The sequence below is a fragment of the Dermacentor albipictus genome, chromosome 4, assembly GCF_038994185.2.
Source record: "Dermacentor albipictus isolate Rhodes 1998 colony chromosome 4, USDA_Dalb.pri_finalv2, whole genome shotgun sequence".
NCBI classification, from domain to species: Eukaryota; Metazoa; Arthropoda; class Arachnida; order Ixodida; family Ixodidae; genus Dermacentor; species Dermacentor albipictus.
The window spans coordinates 57,350,551-57,373,189 of NC_091824.1; the positions used below are offsets into that span (position 1 = coordinate 57,350,551).

Sequence of the window (22,639 nt, forward strand, 5' to 3'; positions counted from 1 at the left end):
GGTTAAACGTTTAGCAGAGTCCTGATTTATAATCATTGCATAGAGTCTGCTGATGTCGAAGCCTAATCTTTAGTACGTTCTTGCTTTTTACTGCAGTTGATTTATGCCTTTTTTATGTCCTATTTCCTTGTATTTGACTTGTATTTATAAAATACCTTGTATTTTATTAAATATAAGCTTGTCTTCTTCGCGCGTGTATTAATGTACAAGGGTACGGTGCTAATATGACAGGACTAAACGTTTAAGAGTCATGTTACTTCAAGGGTATATAGCATGAATCTTGGGTAACAAATTGTTGCGAGCATCTTAATATTAAGAAACGAATAATAACCAGCCGTCAAAAACAACTCCCATTTAATTCCTTTATTTTCGAAGAACACTGCTTTTGAAGCGAGGTGTGGGTTTTTATGAGACCGTGGTATAAAACTTTTGTTTAACACGTTGCTATGAACTTCCGTGGCGTGATTTCGCCGAGAAAGCAAATGTATTATGAATAGATAGAAGAAACTGTCCCTGTTATATGTTTGCGTCATATATACTCTGATAACAGTTGTGACAATTCGACTATCCCGCAAAACATTTTGTAGCATGCTTGGCCCGTGCGTATATGGCAATGTTGACGACAGGTTATCACAATCACTGAGTTAGCTGTGTTGCAAACTTTTTCGCCACAGCTACGTCGGTGACTGCAATGTTCTCTAAGCATATAATTACTGACATACGTAATCACCAAGCTTACTGTGAAACACTTCGCGTGCTTTCCCGTGACACTGTTTTATATATCTACTTCTCTGTTTCCATAGTGCCTTCCTGAGGTGTGCACAAGTACACACGTATTTCTCAGGGCAGAGAACTTCTTGCCTCGGTCAGTTGACGTAACAAACATAGGAATACTGTGCGCAGTAGCTACAAATGAGAAGGATCTCTCAAATTTCCTGACATCAAATTCACTGCGCTTGAAACAAGCAAATCTGCCACCCCCCCTCGATGTCCGTGTATTAACATTGCATCAAAGGTGCGTTAATTCAGATACGGTTAATGTCCACGCGTCGTGTCTCTGCTGATGTGGTCACTGTGTGAGTTTGAAGTTGTCAGGCAGGAGGTTGTGTCTGACGAAGTCCAGCATGCGCGAGTCCTGTGGGGGCGTGCAGCAACGTAAATTTAATTACCATGTCCACGTTCTCCTGGCGTCCGTGAGTGTGCGATCCCGTGAGTCAGCCGTCTGAAATGTACAGGTTAAGGGTTAAGTTTCGTACCACCGTCAGAGCTTAGTTTCTGACATCTCTAAACTGCTTTATAACAGAAAAAACGTTGGAATCACCTACGTTAGGCACATACGTGTAGCACTTCACGCGTTCCATTGTGGTACCTCATTGGGGGTAATGACCATCCTTTTGCCTTTTACGACGATTATTCTGAAGCCACTTTTCAGCTGCAGAAAGCTTCAGCTTCCCGTAAAGAATTCCCCACATCCCCATACTGTGCGTTTCGAGCTCCTTGATCGGATCATTATATGCGTCTCATTTTTAAAAACATACTGGGGTATCTTGGATAAATATAGGGTATACTTTGGCGCTTGTGAGGCCGCTCTTAACCAGTCTTTTCTTGCTTGAGAAAGAAAATATGTGCAGAATTTGAATACACTTTCGTTTCGAGAACAGGGATAACGAAAGATCGGAAGTTCAGACCGAGACGTTTCCAGTTGCCTAACTGATGGCACGACTAACTGGTAGGCAAATCAATATAAAACTGTGCTGGGGAAAAGTGGAATGCACGCCCTTGCAGTTGAAAACGCCAAACTCAAGCAGGTAAAGTTAAATCAAACAGTTAAATCAAACAGTTAAAGTTGCAACTGGTGGGGTCATATTTTTCCTTCTTTCTTTCGCTGCATGGGTTGGAACACTTTTTTCCTTTTCCCACTTTTCTTTCAAGAAGCGCAGCAGGCGCATGGATGCTTTTAGCTTTGAAATTTAAGGAGATTCGGGTGCCTTAACATAGTGCTAGCAAAGTTTTAGTATTTGTGGCGTAAACACTTGTAGTAGTAGTCCAACAAAAGCTCACAGTGCCAAATACGCGGAACATTTGCTAGAATAGAGGCTTGAGTGGGTTCGTGATGCATCATCTTCTACGTGCACCACACACACACGAACGAGACGCAAAGAAAGAACGGCGTACATGCGTGTGCAATTCTTTCTTTGTGTTTCGCTCTTGTGTGCACTGTACGTAGAACAGCGAACATACAGCCGAAACGTGGCCAGGGTCATATGAAGACAGTCACGTACCACATAACCAAAACAAAATGACGTGCTTTAGGTGGACCCAGTGGCAAAATTTCAGGCACCCACATCCTTCACGTTAGTGTTCACTAAAGTGATACCCCGAATGGCACTAACACTCAACCACTTTCATGCACGTAACCAAACAGGCTAAGCGCGAGACGTACGCTGGACAAATAGGACTCAGCCAACGCCACCTTAAAAGCATACCAGGCTGCATTTTCGAGTGATTTGAACGTTTTCAATTACCGTATTGAATATGGTACTTTCAAATCGTCTTTGGCAACATAAAATTCACCGAGTAAATATAAGTATGTAAATTCTTTTCCTTAGCCAAACGATACTCAAGGTTCAATTCAACCGCCCCGTCTGCTTGTTATAGCTTTTTTCCTGCCATGATGCTGTAGTTCAAAACGGCAATCTTACGGTTCCTGCCACAACAGCTGATAACGATGTTGTGCGTCCTAGCATTTTTCTCGACGAATCAAAATGGTGCATCAGTATAGAACCTGTGATGTGCTAAACGAAGTTGTTGCCGTGTTGACACCAAATCTAAAAACGCCACCTTCGTAAGACTACAAGGCCTCCAGTCCGAAAGCGCCCCATAGAGCAATGTTTGTGAAGCTGCCGACGAAAAACAACGTTTTGAAAACGATAGAAGATTATAGTGGTCACTGTAAAGAGGTACAAATATCAAGCAAGCCCATGTGTTTCTTTCATTGAGCAATTATTCTTCTTAATTTTTTAAAGATTCTTAACATAGATATAATAATAATAATAATAATAATAATAATAATAATAAGAAGAAGAAGAAGAAGAAGAATCAGCCTGGTTACGCCCACTGCAGTGCAAAGGAATCTCCCATACTTCTCCAACTACCCCGGTCATGTACTAATTGTGGCCATGTTGTCCCTGCAAACTTCTTAATCTCATCCGCCCACCTTATTTTCTGCCACCCCCTGCTACGCATCCCTTGTCTTGGAATCCAGTCCGTAACCCTTAATGACCATCGGATATCTTCCCCTCCTCATTACATGTCCTGCCCATGCCCATTTATTTTTCTTGATTTCAACTAAGATGTCATTAACTCGCACTTGTTCCCTCACTCAATCTGCTCTTTTCTTATCCGTTAACTTTACACCCATCATTCTTCTTTCCATAGCTCGTTGCGTCGTCCTCAATTTGAGTGGAACCCTTTTCGTAAGCCTCCAGGCTTCTGCACAATGCGTGAGTACTGGATCTCAGTAATTGAGGTGTTGAGGCTCTGTCGAACATTAAAGAAAGTTGAATCGATAGCGGCAGAAATAAAAGCATATGCAGATAACCGAATGCATAGTAAGAATGGTTCTTAAACTTGTAGCTACTCGTTTCCAGCAAAAATAACATAACTAAACCTTAACCATCTTGCTTGCTTTCAAAGCCAAAGCACAATTCAACTTCACGTCAGCGCTTTTCTCAACGTTACTTCAGGCATTAGAAACCACCAGGGGCCGATTATGAATATTTGGTACTCAGTCTGTAAAACATTGTTATGGCCATTTATTTTGCAAGTTTATGTGTTCCAAATTCGTTGCTACGAGATTAGCCTCGGGAGCAAATTTTCCGTAGTTACATTTTAGTCCTGACATCTTTGCTTTAAGCATCATTGTTTTTACTTGCCGGTTCTTTTGTGTTTAATATTTCAAACGTACTGTGTTTTTATGAGCAATGTCAGCTTCATTAAACTAACACATATATACTTTAAACGAAAGCTTATTTCGCAATTTTTTCTGGTGGTGGACAGAGTCCATACATCTTTTTTTCTTTAACGGCTCATATATGAATGCATCAATATGCCTCTCCAGGCTTTGGCGGGTTTACTTTATCTCAATTTCTAACGCCGAGTTCCTTGCTTTTGGTACTAAATCTTTAACTGCAACCACAGAAATGCTTAATGTTGCACATTTCTTGACAACTGCATAGTTTCTTCGCTTCGAAGGTGGAGCCTAGTGATGTAGGAGCATAATGCAGGAACATACGGCATGTAAGCAATTGTTATCAGCTAAGCGTGATGTAATTGCCCTCACTGCAAACAGAAGTCCTAGGCTCGGAGCAAGGCAGGTTTGTATACAAAGGTACATTTTTGAACTATCAGCTGTCGAGACACGTTGCTGGTTAAAAGGCTGCGAGGAGAATACGTCTCAACATTTTCCTTCTTTAGCCGCGTCTTTGTTCTTGCCTTGCATTGCTCACGACGACATTATCAATCCTTATAAAGCCGCTAGGCATTTTGCAAGCAAATATTTTCCCTTGTACTTTTCTCCTCTCGGTAATACTAAGTTAGGCGTGTTTAGAAAAAAATGCAAATGTATCAGATCTTTTAAGAGGAGGTTTATGTTACGTTTCGTAATTATGAAAGAGCTGCTGTATCTGGCGCACTTAAAATGATATGTCACCGACACTTTACATATACTACGCCATCATAGCAGTTATTCATACACGTAAAATTTTAATCATAAAACGACATTTACTTTACACCGTTCTTGAATAGAATCTATATTGGTAATTCTATTTTTCATAAATTTTAATGTGTACGACAACCATACCGATGTATATCGAAAAATTTTGGAAGGGAATTATCTCTGAAATTCTTTAGGCAATCTGTTCCGGCAATAAAGTTTTCCAGCGAGAAGCCTATGCCTTAGGGGAAACTTAAAAATGTTAACTTACGAGTCACCTTTCAATATATCCGATTATTTTTTATTTGCTCTAAATAAATATTTCAAGTCACTGAATGAAATCTATTCGTGAGCAGTTACAAAACGTAATGCCCAAGCGCTTCTTACACAAGCCAGAGACACGCATATTAGGTGTGTTTGCCTGACGAGCAGGGCTCTATGAATATTCGACATTTTAAATACGAATCGAATACCCACTGCTATTAGATGGTATTCGATTCAAGAATTCTTTGCTCGAAGTCGTATGTGTTCTGTTGGAATATATAAGAGCGTTTATTGGAGTCTCGAGGATGCGAAAATGACAGATGTGAGGACTGTTCCGAGTGATTCTGCTGCAGGACAGCTGTGGTTGTTGCTCAAGGGCACTCATTCTTAAGCGAACGGACAGGGCAGATAACATCTATTTACTTATTTATTTACAAGTACCTTACAGGCCTTCGACAAGACATTATATAAGGGGGGAAATAAGTTACCATACTCGTAAGGGATTAGAAAAAAAAATCATCAGTACAATGAAAGGGATATTCACGCAACGCAGCAGTACGGAACATTAATACGATATTAGTAAATACAATATCAAGAGCAATCACATTAAAAACAGTAAACATAATAAGATAACAAATGTTTTGCCTGCATGCATCAATAAATACAGTAAAAAATTAGGACCACTGAAGTTCTTTCAGTAGCTTATAGAGAAATGCGGTAAACAAAGAAGATGGCAAGAGGTGTTAGATGGTTGAAACGGCATAGTGATCAGTTAGATTACGAAATGCGCTGTTTTGATTGGCAAGCGATGTTGACTGGGAGAGCGTTTCATAAGCGGACCGCACGGGGCAAAGCTGAAAAATTAAGCCTGTGTATTGCGATAAATTCGGGCGCAGTTGAACTGATTGTTCAGTCTTTGTAATGTTGAGGATGCTTTCTTTCATGTTTGATAAGGATAAGTGAAATGTGTGAAGGGATCTATAAAATAATAATAGAATGGAAATATCACGGCGAGTAGTTAGTGCTTGCAACGAAAGGTCAAGTTTTGCTTGCATTACACTTGACTGGTTACTATAATTTTTTTAATGAAACAGTGAAGAGGTGCACTCAATTTGTGGCCGTACAATAGTTATGTGAGCTCTTTTTCGTAGGGGTGAAAGCGCAGTTCTTAAGTTGCAGGGCAGGGATCCTAATGATCTGGAGACGTTAGTGAAATGGAGGTCATGTGATTAGTCCACGTAAGATTACACGTAAGGAGAACTCCTCAGTACTTATATTCTGTGGTGTGCTCAACTATGTTAGAATCAAAATGATAAGAAAAGTGAGAGGTAATAGCTTTGCGAGAAAAGGAAACTACTTTGCACTTCGACACGTTTAGAGACATAAGCCACGTAGCACACCAATCACTGATATGTTCAACATCATTTTCGATTGCCACGTGGTCAGCGGAAGAGTTAACCGAATGGTATACAGTGCAGTCGTCACCAAATAAGTGTACAAAAGAGGACATATAATTCGGCAAGTCGTTGCTGTAAAATAAAAAAAGAGGTCCAAGTACACTGCCAGAGGTAAACCGGGGGTAACGCCAGACAAGGGAAAGGAAAAGTTACGAACAACAGTAAACTGTTCGCGATTTTTTAAAAAAAATCACGAATCCATGATAGGCTTAGTGAGTGGAGTTTAATTGCAGAGAGCTTTGATATTGGGCGATTATGGGCTACACGATCGAAGGGTTTTGAATATTTCAAAAAGGTGCAGTCAATTTGTTTATTACTGTTCATGTCAAAGTGTGAGTATGACGTGAATTCTAGTAGTTGGGTTTCGCAAAAAAAAAAATCCTTTTCAGAAACCATGCTGTTCCGGGTAAAAGGTTATTGCATTCAAGATGAGAGTCGGTATGGGATGCGATAATGTGTTCTGATATTTTGGCCGAAATGCACGTTAGTGATATAGGACGGCAATTTTCGCTAGAACTCTTGTTACGTTTTTTTTTTTATAAAACAGGCGCTACTTTTGCTATCTTTCATTCTGTAGGAAGCATACCAGTCGTCAGGAATTAGTCAAATAGGTGTAGCGCAATATTGTCCGATACTAGTATTGTATTTTTAGTATTTTAAAATTTATACCGTCTATATGCCAGAGGATGAAGTCACCTTGAGGGTGTTTATAAGATTGATTATGCCTTTTAAAGTGATGGCAGCCATCTACTGGAAATGAAAATCGAGTACAAAAGGTATGTTCTGCTCAATAATTTCCAGTAATTCTACAGGAATTGCTCGCATTTAGACAACCTATATCCGAATTTGATTAGATTGATAATTTGGTCAGCCTCACGATGTCCGCATCCCTTTGAAACAATAGAGAGATTATCTGGGCTTCGCTTACGCTCCGCCCAAGATATTTTCCTAGCAGAATTAATGGCGATGTGTAAATTTCAGAATGACAAGTTTTTTTAACATATTTAAGAATGGTTGTGTAGGTGTCAACCAAAGCGCACGCTGCAAATAAGGCGAACAATTTTTTTTCTATAAAAGAAAGAGACGGTTAGTACTTGTGGCCGAGGCAGTGCCCCAGACAAGAAAGCAATAATTGAGGTGAGTCACAAACAAGGTATTATAGATGAGCATATTGGTACTGAGCAAAAGTTCCTTGATATTGTACATGCGACCAAATAACCTGTGACAGCTCGCTAGGAATGAGATTAGTATGCGTGTTTCAGCACATGTCATGGTCAAAAAACACGCGTAATGTTTTAGCAGATGTGACACCTCCAATGGTAGAAGAGCCAGCACAACACTACTAGGCAGGGACACGTTTTGGTTTTTTGAAAGATGCACCAGTGCTTTGGACTATTTGGTGTTTATTCTATAGGCTAATATATGTATTTTCTTGAGCACTAAATTCGCAGTGTCGATTAGACTATGTGCTCTGCGAGAGGAAAACATGTCATTGGCATACGTGATTATTTTAACGTATGGTCCACCATTAATTAAACCACTGATAAAGATATTGAACAAAAGTGGTCCCAGTGTGCTGCTTTTAGCGGCGCCTGCCGTTAAGGGAAAGATTTGGATGACTTGTTTCGAATAAAAACGTACCGCGTTTTGTGCTGCAGGTGTGAGTCTATCAAATCTAGTGCCCCGCCGCTAGATCATAACGTAGTCTTTTTCTTTACCGAATCATGATCAATGCAATCCAAGGCCTTGGTAAGGTCAATATGAACACGAAGAGTAAGTAAGCAAGTATCAAAGTAGCATTTTAAGAATGCATTTCTTTTGATTTATCAAAGTGAGCCAGAACGTCTCTGATTGGATATGTGATTTATATTTTGCCTTATACGGCTTACGCGACTGCACTGATGCATAGGAAGTTTCGTTCACATAATGATTTCAACAAATTATTGTTGGCAACCTCCTCATTTTTCATACCTCCGTTTCTGCGGAAATAAACAGGGACGTCCTCCTCGGCAATTGGAAGTTTCATATGCAAGGTTACGCTGTCGTATCCCAGAATATATTTTTTTTTACTTACACAGCCTGTCTGGTTACGTGCCCTTGATGGCATACTTGTTATGAAGTTGAATCATTCGACAACTTTTTTTTCCCGCTGACGATATTTAAGCCAGAGAAAGAGGTTACTCGAAGCTGCACTTTGCCAGATTGAACTAGGATTATGCATTTCTACAGGGTGTAGCACTAGAATTCAGGGCCTCCAAACTAGGTTATAGCCAGAGGGATGTTTGTTGCCCTGCATTTAATTTCTTTAAGTGAAACAAGAAGATTCTCGTGCTAACTTTTTTTTAAGCTTGCTATTCTTCTTTTCTGTTCACTTTTCATTTCACTGAATTTGATCCTGCAAATTCTTCATTAATGGGATCCGTGATAGCTATCTCAATAATAACTCCTTCATAACTTTGTTTCACTTAGTCTGACTCCTCACTCCCATATTATTCTTGTTTCTTTCAACTCTTGCTGTTGTATTGTTTTCGTTTCTCCTCGTAGAACAAGTATTTCTCACACCCTAATTCTTGCCGCCCGATTGTAGGCCTGCGCCCCTTATTGGGTACACACGACATGGTTGAGGAACGTCATCATCATCATCATCATCAATCGGCCCTGTAGCGGAGCTAGGGAAACGTTCAGCATTCCATTGCCTACGTGAGCATTGTGCGCACGAGCACTAGAGGCCGAGGTGAGGGGGTCTTAAACGCTTCGCTAAAAGTGTCTAATGTGTGGTGCCGATGCCACACTTCCCTTCTTGAACGAACACGACACTGTACGTGCATCTGATAACGTGCTGTTTAGTTATTTCATTACAGCCATCACTATGGTGCCTCAAATAGTTGAAAGTAGTTGTTTCTCATTAAAAGCTCCTCAGATGTCTGTACGTATTGCATGAATATGTTAAAAGTGTTCTGTTTCTTCTTTCTTTTTTACGAAACGGGCTCTACGCGAACTTGCTATTTCATATTGCTTTAAGAATTAAAAAAAAATCGATATTAGATGGTCGTTTTTCTGAAATATTCGTATTTGATTCGATTTGGCGATTTCGATATTCGAACACCTCTAATCTCGAGGCAATAAAAACACCGTGGGATAAATTATTTCCCCATAAGACTCCTTGAGTCGTTGCCAGAGCGAGAGCAGAAATATCAGTATTATATAATGCTAAAACAAGATTAGCAAGATTCAGATTGAACGAAAGCATTGCGTTTGGCACGGCTCTACAGAAATGGGCATAATTATGAGTGATAATGCTACTGCAGCTGGCTATGTCTGTGATATATATTTAAGATAATGATACCTATGCACGGGGAGATAACGTTACTACTGCACTGAATTATTTTTTTTTTGTAATGTTAAACCATTGAGGATCATTGTATAAGAGAAGCAGTTGTATATTATTCCAACACAAGGCCATTCATGCAAAGAAATACGTCCTTCCACTTCGTTATTGAGACAGGAAAAATTACGACGAGTTACAACTTCTCGGAGGTTTCTTGGACAGAATTGTGTTGCGGGACTCGCATGTTGCCATATACTTGTTAGGTATGCCCTTGTTTTGCTTTCTTTGTGAGTTTTTGAAATTCTATTTGCCAAATGAATGCATAACCTTATCGTGTGCGTCCATGACAATGTACCAGCAGATATTGTCGTACATATGGGCTGTTGCAAGTTAGATGCTTTTGCGTACAGTTTTGAACTTGTTTTGTGAATCATATAAAACACTATAATATTGTAAGATAACTTTCGTGCTCAGCTTATAGAAATTATCTGTTACACTCTGCTTATTTAATCCATTATCACTCTGGGCTCTTCGCATACATAATGTAGCAATAGAGATGTTTAGATTAGGAGGACGCAAGCGTTGGGGCCCCTTAACCTAAAACTCTCTAATCTCTGAGTTCGTTTCATTATCCACATTTATTTTTAATTCACTCTCTACACAACCATCATCACATGCGTACATGTTTTGTTATACTATTGTAATCTTTTCTAGACCATTATACAGCTCTGTACTGTTTGCTAATGACTTTGCCGTACCAGTCAGAAACATTTCTTTTAAGCCGTGTAGTTGAAGGAACTGATGTGAAAATTCCTTCAATGCGCTAATAAATATGTTGGGATGGGGCAAGTGAAGAAGAAGGACAGTTAATATTTGAAAATATTAGCCTATTTAACAAACCACCGTCTCTAGCACAAGATTTGCCGCGTTTGCGAAACATTTGCCTGTGCGTCCACACAGTAGTGCGTTTGCTTTTTCTGCCCATTCCGTGCGGCAAATCACAGCACGTCTGATGAAATATTACAAAACATTGGTTTTCTAATGCTGTCATGTTAATGCAAAAAAGCTCTTAATGTTGTGACCTGGAAGAAACAACCTTTGCAGTGAGTATATAATAGTGGAAACAGCTTACCCTTTCTTAACACTTACCACTACCTTTCCGTTGTACAACGTGTCCTTGTGCCCACGCGGCGTCGGGTTGACCTCGGAGCCCCTCAGACCCCGCGCAAGGTATGTCCACCTGAAACAAGAAGAAATACAAGACAGAATCTCGTCCCCCTTAAATATGAATTTATTTAGTCTTGTAATGGTGCTTAGTACCATTGACAACCACGAACGCACACATCAGAGATGGACAAACGATGAAGCTCATGTATATATATATATATATATATATATATATATATATATATATATATATATATATATATATATATATAGTGTGTGCCCAGTGTGTCCTATGGTGTTGTTAGATTTACTCGGTTGTACTTAGCACATTACAAGATGAACGAACACCAACAAGGCCTATTTCTCGCTATATTATCTTTCTCCCCGAATTTAAATGTTTACAAGTGTGAGTTCTTCAATGTAAAGTGGCATTTTTAAACAGGCATGCAGAAAACTTCAACCTGCATGCATTCTAGACACGCCATTTCAGATTCCGAGTTCGGTGGGTGTTCGCCAGGCCTTAACAAGAAAACGTCTCTCTGACATAGTACTTGTCTATTTATTGAAAATATTTTCGCAAAAATTTTTGAAAGAGATGTCGCACATAATTATTAATATCGATATCGGAAGTGAAATTTGCTACCTGTATTTGCTGTACATTCAAGACATTTTTTTTCTCTATGCATCGAGTGCAACAGATTATTTTTGAGATTTGAACATCTTCACAACATAAAGCATCATACTAAAAACGCAGTATCACTTTCTAGGTGAAAGACTTGAGATCCGCATAATACGAGGTAGATTTTTTGAGACAGCGTTGTTTTTATATTCGTGAATTAAGGAGATATTGAAAAAAAAGAAAATGTACTATGTGTATTCAGGGAAAACAAAATGCTGGGTGTCTCAGCGACTGCTTTTGCCTACTTCGAGCGACTACTTCTTCTATTTCTTCTAGAAACAAAATGATTACCAGCACTTGTAAAGGTAGCCAACATTTTGTGCGATAATCGCCAATCAAATCCTTATTGTCTAGTTATCACTAATTTACCTGTTACTAGACTTAAGAGGGCAAAATTGAAGCCACCTTCGTGTTCGCAGCAAAGCGATTCGCTATAAATGAAGTACAGTCAACCAAAAAAGTTTACGGACCACGGGGTCTCAGAAAATGCTAAATATGCGAGCAGCCTTTAAAAGTAGCCAGTAAAACCGTACATCACAATGTTGTTCGCATATACCAGTAAAGGCTGGAAATGGGAACACCCGGCTGCATTTGGAGGCTGCGGAGATATTCCGCTTTTTGTCAGGTCTCTTGGTCCGTAAACTTTTTTGGTCGACTGTACATGCCTAACAGCGACCTTCAAGAATTTATGTTCAATTTGAGGTGAAATACATCGCTCTCCCTGTTATGATTTATACACAGTGAATTCTCATGCTTTGTGAGAACGTGTTACCTGTGGCATATTAGTTGGAGTTGGATTTGTTCGTTCAGATGTTAAGCCTGCACATCCCAAACGTGCAGCTAGCTGTTATCGGTAATCGACACTTTCCGTTAGCTTTGTATTCTGTTTGAGGGTTATCGCCCAGTGTACATTAGCAAAGCGTGAATTTTGGCAGAACATGGCACTTTGCTGAAATAGCATACGACTACATAGACAGCGTAGAATTCGCATAACTAATTACCGTTTCTTCAAGTTCGTTTAGATTACTCACTTTTCCTATTGCATAGTAAGTTTCACTTCTATTCGTACTTCACCACGTAGCGTTTTCACTGCCGCATTGTGGTGGGTGGCGTATCTACACTGGCACATCGACCATGTTCTACTCATAGTCTCACCACGCCTGCAACTCTGACACCAAGAAAATTGGAAACAAAAATAGACACCATAATGCCTGTGGAGTACGCAAAATAATAAAGAAATAAATGAGGAGCATATACTGAAGTGGGCTGTGCGCTTGATAATTCGATAAGTTGATGTGCTTCGCTGGTGCAGTATCGCAGTGTCTTACAACAGCTGTAGGAACCACCTCGAAGTGTAGAGTGCGGCCAAGCTGGCTCCGTGACACGGCTTGTTGCGGGACACAGCACCAGCTGGCGAGAGGGAGAGAGAGACCTCGACGTAGGCACGAACCACGCACTCTTCTTCCAGCGAAGGAATGCGCCTTCTCTGATAACAAACAGCCCTTCGCTGCAAGAATGGCTTGTGGTTCATACGCGCGCATCCAGGAACCGTCGTGCCCTGCGTAATGGCAAGGGTGAGAGAGCCTTGTGAAAGAGATGCATGTGTGTCAGGATGCTTAAATCTTCACGGAAATATACGGACTATTGCGTTTCACGAGGACAAATTAATGGAATACTGACGCCGAATGACTCGAAAACGCTGATGGTTGTAAGTGAGGTAACATGTAGCGGTTTCGGAGTCATTTGGCATCGGCTGTTTGATACTACAAATGTGCGGCATCTCTAAATAAGCCTGCCCAGAAGTTAAGCTCACGAAGAGACCGCCTGAGCGCCTGGAAAGCCTGTTTCGGTGCTGCGTATTGTAAATTACGGAACTCCACTTCTGAATCATTCCCGTGTTCTTATTTAGTTCGGGAGTCCGGTCTTACTGGTTACGGTATGTAAAAGTCGATTTATCATTAATTATTCAGAACTCTGCGTGGACTGTTTGTCACTTGAATGGATATCGCTCCTTCCTCGTGCGCTTAAGCGCGAGCTTTCTTGCGATTAAACAGTTGTGACTCTGCGTTTCCCGCTGCTGCGTGTGGCTTGACATTCCGCGTACCGCGATAACAAAATTCTGCGATGAGTTAACCCCGACAGCAAAAAGTTTTCGTAGGCCTTATCGTGCGACAAGCGAAGGACAAAAATAATTTTATTACAGTTACGCATAATTAAAAAAATTCAGGGCTCCTGCACATGCTTTCCCGCTGGGCCATTGCGTAGCGCCCCTAAATTAAACGCGCTTGGAAAATAAAAATTTTAGTGCTCTGAAAATGTTTCTTGTCGGATGGGCATTCGAGTATACATATTTAAATTACACTTGTCTCTCAGCGGTGAAACCATGGTGCCCTCTTGTCAAGAAGAAAATGTAAATATGATTAAAAATGTTTCCTTCTTAACGAATTTATACATTTTGTGACGTTCAATGAACTGATTTGCCACTTGTTTACCAGTATACCATCTTTCACATAGTCAAATTTGGAAGCCATCGACAAGCGCAGAGTTCAGTTCACTCCTAAATATTCCGGCCGGTTTAATGGCACGAGCGGGTAAGCTAGAAGCGTTTTGCATACGTTTCTTATTTTTTACTTCCGAGGGCTGATGTTCGCGCGGGTCACGTATTATCCTTTCGCCCATACAGCGAATCACCACACAAGCCCCGACTCCACTATTCTGCGCACTTATTCGCGATCGGTTAGAGCTGTTGACAGCGCGTCCTGGTGCGGCGGTATCGCGTCGGGAACCGCACGTAATACCGTCAAACGGCCACATCGTATAGGGCACTGTATACACTGGGGATATGAACGGCTCTGGCTGTTCAAAGCAGCGGCACGCGGCCAAAGCAAATACGAGGCGAGCACAAAGAAGAAGGAAAAGAAAGGAATCGGTTGTAAAACACCCTGTTTATGGGCCGTTCCCGAAGTTTATGAGACAGGCAAGGGCTGCCTCCGGAAAGGGCCGCTCACCGCCTCCCGCTCGCTTCGCTGGCGGAGGCAAGGCTTTCTGGCCCGCGTCGCTGGGGGTTGCCTGAACTTGACCTGTTGGCTCCGTCACGGCTCCAGCTTTTACAGCGCTGCTTGCCGCTGCGGTGGACGCAGTGGTCGGCCGTTGTTACCTGCGTAATCGCGCAGAAATAAGGGTTGTGATGGGAGGATTACACTCGCAGTGTTTCTACATGCCGGCTTACCACGATGGAATGAAATGAACACTTACGAAGGACGTAAAACCAGAAGAGAGAGAGAGAGCGAGAGAGAGAGAAGTGAACACGGTAAAGATTCGCGGGCAACATTTGACTGATCTAGCTTTTTTCGTTGTTGCTATAAAGAAAATAAAAGTAAGGTATCTAGTCGCCTCATAATGGTGACGGCTGCCCTTGTTCACTTAAATTTAAGAGAATAATATTATAAGACAAGAAACGTCGCATGCTGGGAAAATTAACTACGCCGCTTTGTCGTAGTCACACCTCTTTTTTTTTTTGCTTGCAGTTGATCTCGTTCCCTGTAGTCTACTTAAGATAGTGAAAAAAAATTACAATATCGGGTTTAAATTTCTTTAATTGCACAGTGGGTTATAATAAACGTGGCAGTGGAGGGCCCCAAGTTAATTCTGCTCACTTGGGTTTGTTTTAACGTGCACCCAAGGCACGGTACACGGGCCTTTTTTTCTTTTTCTTTTTTTCTTTTTTTTTCTTGCAGTTCGCCGCAGCAGAAATGCGGCCGGCGCCCAAGGGAGTCGAACCCACTATCAAGTGCTCAGTAATGCGATGCCATAGTAACGCGACGCCACTGTGTCAGCGTGGCTGCTTTGAGAGAGCGGAAGCTTGCAAATTTACTTGAAACCTTCCTGAAAGCATGAACCCGCCGTGTTACCACGATATGTGGTCCACTTCTGGGTGGCCTCTTCAGAGCAGTCGTAGATTAACATGTTATAGCGCTAGTGAATCGCAAAACCATCAAAGACGTCTACTGTGAAAACGTGCGACCCGATTTAGACTTCCTAGTCTGATTCGTTTTACTAGCCTTCAGCTGAATGGCAACGTGAGTACACTTGACTTTCTTTTTTCTTTTTGGTCATTGCAAACAACAAGTTGGGGGGGGTGGGCATGATTTTCCGATTGAATTGAAGTTGTAAGGTACACAGCAACCCGTTATGCGAAGGAATAACGTTGAGGATATGAATTAATTTGACACGAACACATTTAACACATATTTAGGAGTGCTGACCGTTCAAATGCGATACTGAGTTCGCGCGATACGCAAGCGCGAGTAAATGCCCCAATTGTCATCACTAATGTAGCATTTTTTGTTTGCTTATGGTATGGAAATGTGACGAGCCCTGCTTGGCATCAACATTACATAACTATAAACATTACAAAAACATAAACAATCCCATCGTGTTTTCAGTGTGTAAGGTGGCAGTTATTCGTTCAGGATGTTTCCCCCTTCATCCGAAGCATAAGAACCATGGGATATGAAATGAAGGCGTGAAATATTTAACCGCAGGATGGAAAGTATTACAAAATGCTAGCGTTCCTGAATTCTGAGCGAGTACAGCTGTCTCGCAGAAAGCGAACAAAAAGCATAAACCTCGTAGCAAATAATTCTGCGTAAATGGTGAGTTTATTCGACTCCAGTCATTCAGACAGAAGTCCCCCAGCAGTATAGCTCAGTTTCTGTCAAATATACGTGTCGTTACGTGCATGAAGCCACATGAATGTTCACATTATAACGGGCATGCAAAAGTCACACATCTTCGAGTATTTGAAACCATGGTGCTAAGCTGTGTTGTCTATGTATGTCATGATTCATCTTGCCAGGGTTGAGTTGAGTTAAGTTGAGTGGTTGTAGGCTACTGGTGGGATTAGCCTTGCGGTTGCTGCCGGCAATTGCTGCAGCGTAGCAACATGTAAATAAATAATTCACATAAAGCAGACACAGACCTCACAATTACAAATAGTCACTCCTAAGGTCACCATGTGGAAGCAAAATCCGTGTCCTGCAGGTAATTTAAAAGAAGGCGAGAAACTTCCTTCCTACACAACTGTTTCCCGCGCGGGAAAACAATGTCCTGAAGAGAACTGTGAGCAACCTGTCTTTTTGAGGGACCCAAATAACGCAGTCCTTTCCACGTTATACAGAGTACAGCACATAAGGTAATCTTCTATGTCACCGCACACACCACACGTTGAACATAATGTGGACAACGCTAGGCCAGTCTTATACATCCACGCAGGGGTACGGGCAGAGCCGTGCGAATGCTTGCCAGTGTCTCGCACGGCTAGCAATTTAATTTCACAATGCATTTAAAGCATGTCTTCAACTTAACAGCTATGTCAAGTAAGGAAATAAAGTAATGAAACTCGGTCAGTAGAAGTTTCGCAATATTTTTAATTTCACGCACTATTCGGTCAAGTCAGCGCTTGAAGCTTGAGAAAAAAAAAAAAAAGGCGTAGAGTAGGACATGGCACGTAATTCCAAATATAGGGCTAGAGCTCAGGCCAATATCAGCTGCCGCGACGTGTTTTAAGTTCCCGGATGGAGCGAAACAAGAACTGCATACTAATCTAGTCTCAAGCTGCAAACAGTTTTCTGAGAAATTAGATCACAGGACTGTGTTTACAAGGTTTGCGCTCAATCGATCTTCTTCCAAGTTCCGAAACAACGGCGGGAGAAGCTCAAATAAGGTTGCCAAGAGCATTTTCTCGTTCCGCGGTTCTTGACCGCGGGACATGCGATACCGCCCACTGAGCCGTTGAGGCGTTGCTAACGGCGCAAACATCAGCATGGAACGCCACTACAAGGAGTCACCGACATACACAAGCGCAGCCAGTGCACAAAGAGACTGCGCGGCTCCTTTTCGAAGAGGAAACGAATTAAGTAAGAAAAAGAAAATACAGTTGCTTTGGCAGCGCCACTCTTCGGCGCGGTCGGGTACTTATCGCCAGGCTCTTCACGACTCCCTTCGTAGATGGCGACGCCGTCGTGTGTTGCGAGCTTTCCCGCTTCTCCGCATGGGGTCCCCTTGTCGCCTGACTCAGCAGCTTCGCGAAAGGCCGGAAGGGGGAGCGCATAGGCGAGTTGCACAGAGGGCGAGGACCGGCGGCGACTCCTCCTTCCTTTTTACCATGTTTTCATTACAGCCGTGTTTGCTACATGGCTGGTGCCAAGGCGATATCGATCATAAGTTTCTTTGTCGCGGCACATCGGGGACTGTCCTTTGCTTTTGGCCATGGCTCGCGTTAGCCTGTTCTGTATAAAGTAACAACACACAGCAGAAAAGCCTTGTTTCTTTCCGTTATTTCTAATTGTGCATTATGTCCGGTAATGTCAGGAATGTTCAGGAGGATTCGGCCAATCAAAATGCATGCATGTTTCCGCAGCGCGAGACTGACGCAGGAAGGCATGGTCGTTATTACAAGTGTCATAAAGCGAGGGGTAGCCCAATGCATTAAACGCCACGTAATAAAGGTATGTTCTAACTTCAGAGTATTGTTGATTTTCGCACCTGGTTATGCTCAGACTTGTGAAAGATTAACATAAATGAAAAGAAATATCAATAACGCATCATAGGATATTCTAATACCCTTTAGAACTTTTCTCAGGTGTATATTCTATGTCGAAGTTTGGAATCGAGGTTACCACTGGGATGCGATCATACATATCTTCTCGAGTGGGGTCGTACTCACATGAATTCCTCGTGATTGTAGATTCTAGTTTGAATGCATGGGCGTCTGCTGCATATGATAATTTCCTAAATGTGGGAGAGAACTCTTCCATTTGTTAAATCAACAGCTTTGCTTAGGAGGCTCATTCTTCCACTGCGTATATGCGTACTTCAGCAATGAACTAAAAAGGAACACGTGGTCTAGCGCTCGATCTGTTCCTATTCCTGTGTTACAGATTACAAAGCTGGGTATCATGATGTATTTGGTGTATTAGTGTGCTTCCTTGATTTATTTGTGCTTCGAAAGTAGAAAGAAATCAAAGAGAAGGAAAACGCTTCCCGTGCCACAGTTGAATTCGCAATACATTAGGAAAGATGAAATGTGCCAATTTAATTGTCGCAGTGCTTGCGTGTATAAATTTGTGACAAAGGAAATCTAGATACATAAAACAACAGAAGCGTTTCACAGTCCGAAGCAAGATCAGCTAAAAAAACCATAAATTTTCTGCTCTAATGATTTATATATATATTTCCTGACGTTCTGTACGTAAACGGAAAACGTCTGTTTTTCACCATGTGAGCAATTCTGTCTTCTTAGAAAGAAGGACGCATATATAAAGAAGCTTTGAAAACGATGCCTGCCAGCAAACCCTGTGCGTTTGCTGGCAGGCATAGCCCACATTGGACATGTCGTTATAGCAGGAAAGACAAGCTGACAAAATGGCTAGAGAAGCACATCATTTCGCGCCTGCCACACTAACTAAATTCAGGAGGGCTGAAGCTAACATTAAAACAAAACTAATATGCAAGTCTACAACACAAGATTATTGATTTGACGTCAATTCTATCAACAGTATTTTGCACAGGGCTGAACCCAATCTACAGGTTCCGATCTCTGGTAGTGGTGGTGGTGACATAGGTTCTGTCATTATTCGGATCGAGCTCGAAGTGGTGTATACAGGTAGCTTTTTTGTATTGTATACGTCGGTCAACTGTGCCGTGTCGCACGTGCGGCTATTCATGCGAGAATGTAAAACACGTTCTATTAGGCTGTCCTAAATTTTAAACGCAAAAATTTGCTTTGTAGACAACGTTGATGACCCTTGATAATTGTCCTTTCTGCAATGAAAAGTTCCTTGGGCCATGGGATAAGGCATGTTTACAGTGTTCACATCTGAAAGTTTGAATAACCTTCTTTACTGAAAGCGGTATTTTACGTATGTATTAATAATTTGTATGCACTACTTTGTGTTATTGTTATGGTCGCAGCATTCTGTGTGGCTTACAGATTGGTTTGTGTGCTGTTTTCTTATCTATATTGACTGCTGTTGTCTAAGTATATTTAAGAAATGTTTTATTGCAGGATACTTTGTTGTGTCATATCACTTCATGTAAGCAGTCTTTGCTCATTGAACAATCTATTTGTGGCAAAGTCGGTGACACAACAGTTGCCAGCATTTCCAATGCCATCAGAATCAATCACTCACACTCAGCCACACTGATTTGTTCCAATTTTCTTTCTCTGCCCAGATAATAAATTTGTAGGATATGCGACCGAATACTGTGCAGAAAAGCAATGTATAAGAATGTGCTCTCAAACTCTGTTAGAAAAGTACTTCGACAAAAGGGCTCTTTTGCTTGTTAGTTGATCATTTGTGAAATGTATATGTGCAGCACATCTGTAAATGCATATGTAATCTGTAATTCCGCTTCCTTGCCCTGTTCTTGTAGCCACCCTGTACGTAAGCTTAATAATATGAATAAGTATATATATATATATATATATATATATATATATATATATATATATATATATATATATATATATATGTATATATATATATATATATATATATATATATATATATATATATGTTTGTGTGTGCTTCCACTGAAACCGACTGCATACAGTAGTTTGATTGTTTAATCACCTGTTCAAGGGCTTCTTCATGTTTATCTTCTCACCAATTACATCTTTTACACGCTCAAGGAACTTGCGATGCACACTACATGCACTGTGTGGATAGCTCAGTCATCCGTATGTGAAAGTTTCAAGTTGATATTACCTACCTGGCCATTATTGCCGGTGCCCAGTTTGTGTTTGTTAAAATAACAGTAATTGTTTCTTTCAACTATGTAGTAGCTTGAATACGAGAACAACATTTTTATCACTTGCATGTCAGTATGTGGTGAAATTTAAATATTAGCTTTATTTGCGATATTTCTGCCATGACAGTCTGTTTCTTTTGAGGACAAACGATATGCAACATCAGTAACTTTTACGACGAGTAATGAAAAGTCGTTCGATTTCGTTACTTTAGTTTTCGGCAGTTTGGATTCCATTAGCCCTATGCGGTTCGCGGACCTCGGGGAACCGTCGATATAACTCAAGGCCCCGTCTGGCGAGATAGCCGTACCCACGCGTCACCGAGCGTCGCTGTCCATTTTTCAAAGTTCTTTGTGGAAGAATTTGACGATAAGTTTGCTTCGACATGCTTGCAAGGTCTTGTCCCCGTGCTGATACAGATCAAATAGCAGACAAGATAAAAGGCTTCTGAGTTCGACTTACTAAAAAGCGTTCATAAACACCTTATTCATTAGATTTATGTGAGCGGCATAAAAAGCACCTCGAATGCAGTCATGGCATTTGCAGGTCATCATAATACTCACCCTTTTCAGCTTACTTAATTCCACTGCACATGACTAAATATTGTCCTTCCTGAATTTCCTACGTCTTCTGAACATCTCATGTTGCCAAATGTCTATTCTAACCACTGCATGTAACTCACTGCCCCTCCCGCGTTGCATGGCTCGCAATCTGCTCACACACATTCTCTTACCCTAACAATATCGCATGTTATCTGTTGCATGCGCCTTACTTGAGCTATCCGACTGCGCTTCTCCCTAGCTCGTAATCTCAACTGTTTACAATACAACCCAAGCGCTTTCTTATAATGTGATATTTCTTTAGTAACTATCGCAGCAGCTTGACGTCGGCTTCGTCTTCATCATTGTGTGTTAGAAATGACTTCCTCAAAGGGTTTTCAAATGATCTGTGAGTGGTTGCGAGCTATTAACAACAAATGTTCGAGAAACACTACCTCAACTGAAGCTGACAACCTCTGTTTGCTTTACACATAGCCCTCAGCAAAAGGCCACTGGAACATTTGTGTATTTGCATATGCGCATTTGTATGTGGCCACTGATCCGACTAGCCATTTTCTCATTACTCTGCAGCGTGTTGTGAATGATTTATTAGTCATTTCTGACAGGAACTAATTAGATAGCGCGAATCCAACTTAGGACAGTGATGTTAATTCTTCCAAACTTACTTTTGCATCTCTAGGCGTTGACTCACTATCACTGATAGGATATTTGTGGTCGGACAAGCGTTGTAGTCATGTGGTCGTATACAAGCGGATTTCCCTAAACGTGTATTGTATTCCATTGCAGCCGTGCCGAGGTAATAGGCGCTTCGTCAAGGTACCAACGTGGGGCCTTGATCACCGACGATGTAACAGCGCAAGTCACCATAATAGATGTGAGTATAGCATCCACTAAAAAGCTTCGCCTGTGTTTCGAGACTTCGTAGGTTGGGGACATTCTATGACAGCAGTACAGGCTGCTTGTCTCTCAGTACACGAATCGCATCGAATATCTTAATTTAGTGGTGCATTTAGTAAGAAGCGAACAGATAATAATCTTACACATGACATGATAATGAACACGACGCAAGAGTATTAGAGTTTTCAGGCTTGCCTTATGTATTTTACAAACAGCATTAAGAGGAAGCTTTAGGTCGGGTGCTCATGTCTCAATACATGCAAAAGGAGAATTCGCTTTCCTCGGCAACCACTGCACTAAATTTGGAGAAGTTTGTTACATTGAAAGGAAAACTTAAAATCTAGTGAACGTTTTTCCACTTTTTGATTTAGGTCGTCAGTTTTTTTATAAAAAATTGGAAAAAATTGAAAATTTTCAGAAAACAATACTATCATGTTTACAACTGCATAACTCATGAAAGAAATATGATAACACAATTCTGCGAATTGCATATAATAGTACACCTAAAGTGGACAAAATTGATATCTTACACATAAATTTCAAAAAATTTAGTAATGTGAAAATACAGCTTTTGCAGAACCCTTAAGTAAATACACGTAAGATATAAAATGACATAGGAAATTTGTCTGGTTTCAGTGATATAATGGACGCCGTTTGCAGAACCACGATACCTGTTCTTGATAAAGAGCTATGAATTTGTAAACTTTGTGCTTCTATTTTTTTTTCGAACTTCCGAATATTTGAATTTTTTTACAAAATTC

At 41.0% G+C, this 22,639-nt stretch overlaps 1 protein-coding gene and 1 long non-coding RNA gene across 7 annotated transcripts in view; one reads left to right on the forward strand and one right to left on the reverse strand.

The window, feature by feature from the left end:
• The window catches only part of LOC139059103 (homeotic protein antennapedia-like), a 368,433-nt gene that overhangs the window by 173,680 nt on the left and 172,114 nt on the right, over positions 1-22,639 (forward strand). For all 6 annotated transcript variants that reach the window (XM_070537001.1, XM_070537004.1, XM_070537003.1 and 3 more), the window contains one exon: positions 21,768-21,855. The gene's annotated coding sequence lies outside the window, so the exon portion shown is untranslated. The remainder of the gene's footprint in view (positions 1-21,767; positions 21,856-22,639) is intronic.
• Positions 12,273-22,639, reverse strand: part of LOC139059104 (uncharacterized) — a 46,626-nt gene continuing 36,259 nt past the window's right edge. The window contains exons 3-4 of the long non-coding RNA XR_011513913.1: positions 14,618-14,766; positions 12,273-13,167 (exon numbers count right to left, since the gene is read on the reverse strand). This is a non-coding gene — a long non-coding RNA (uncharacterized lncRNA). The remainder of the gene's footprint in view (positions 13,168-14,617; positions 14,767-22,639) is intronic.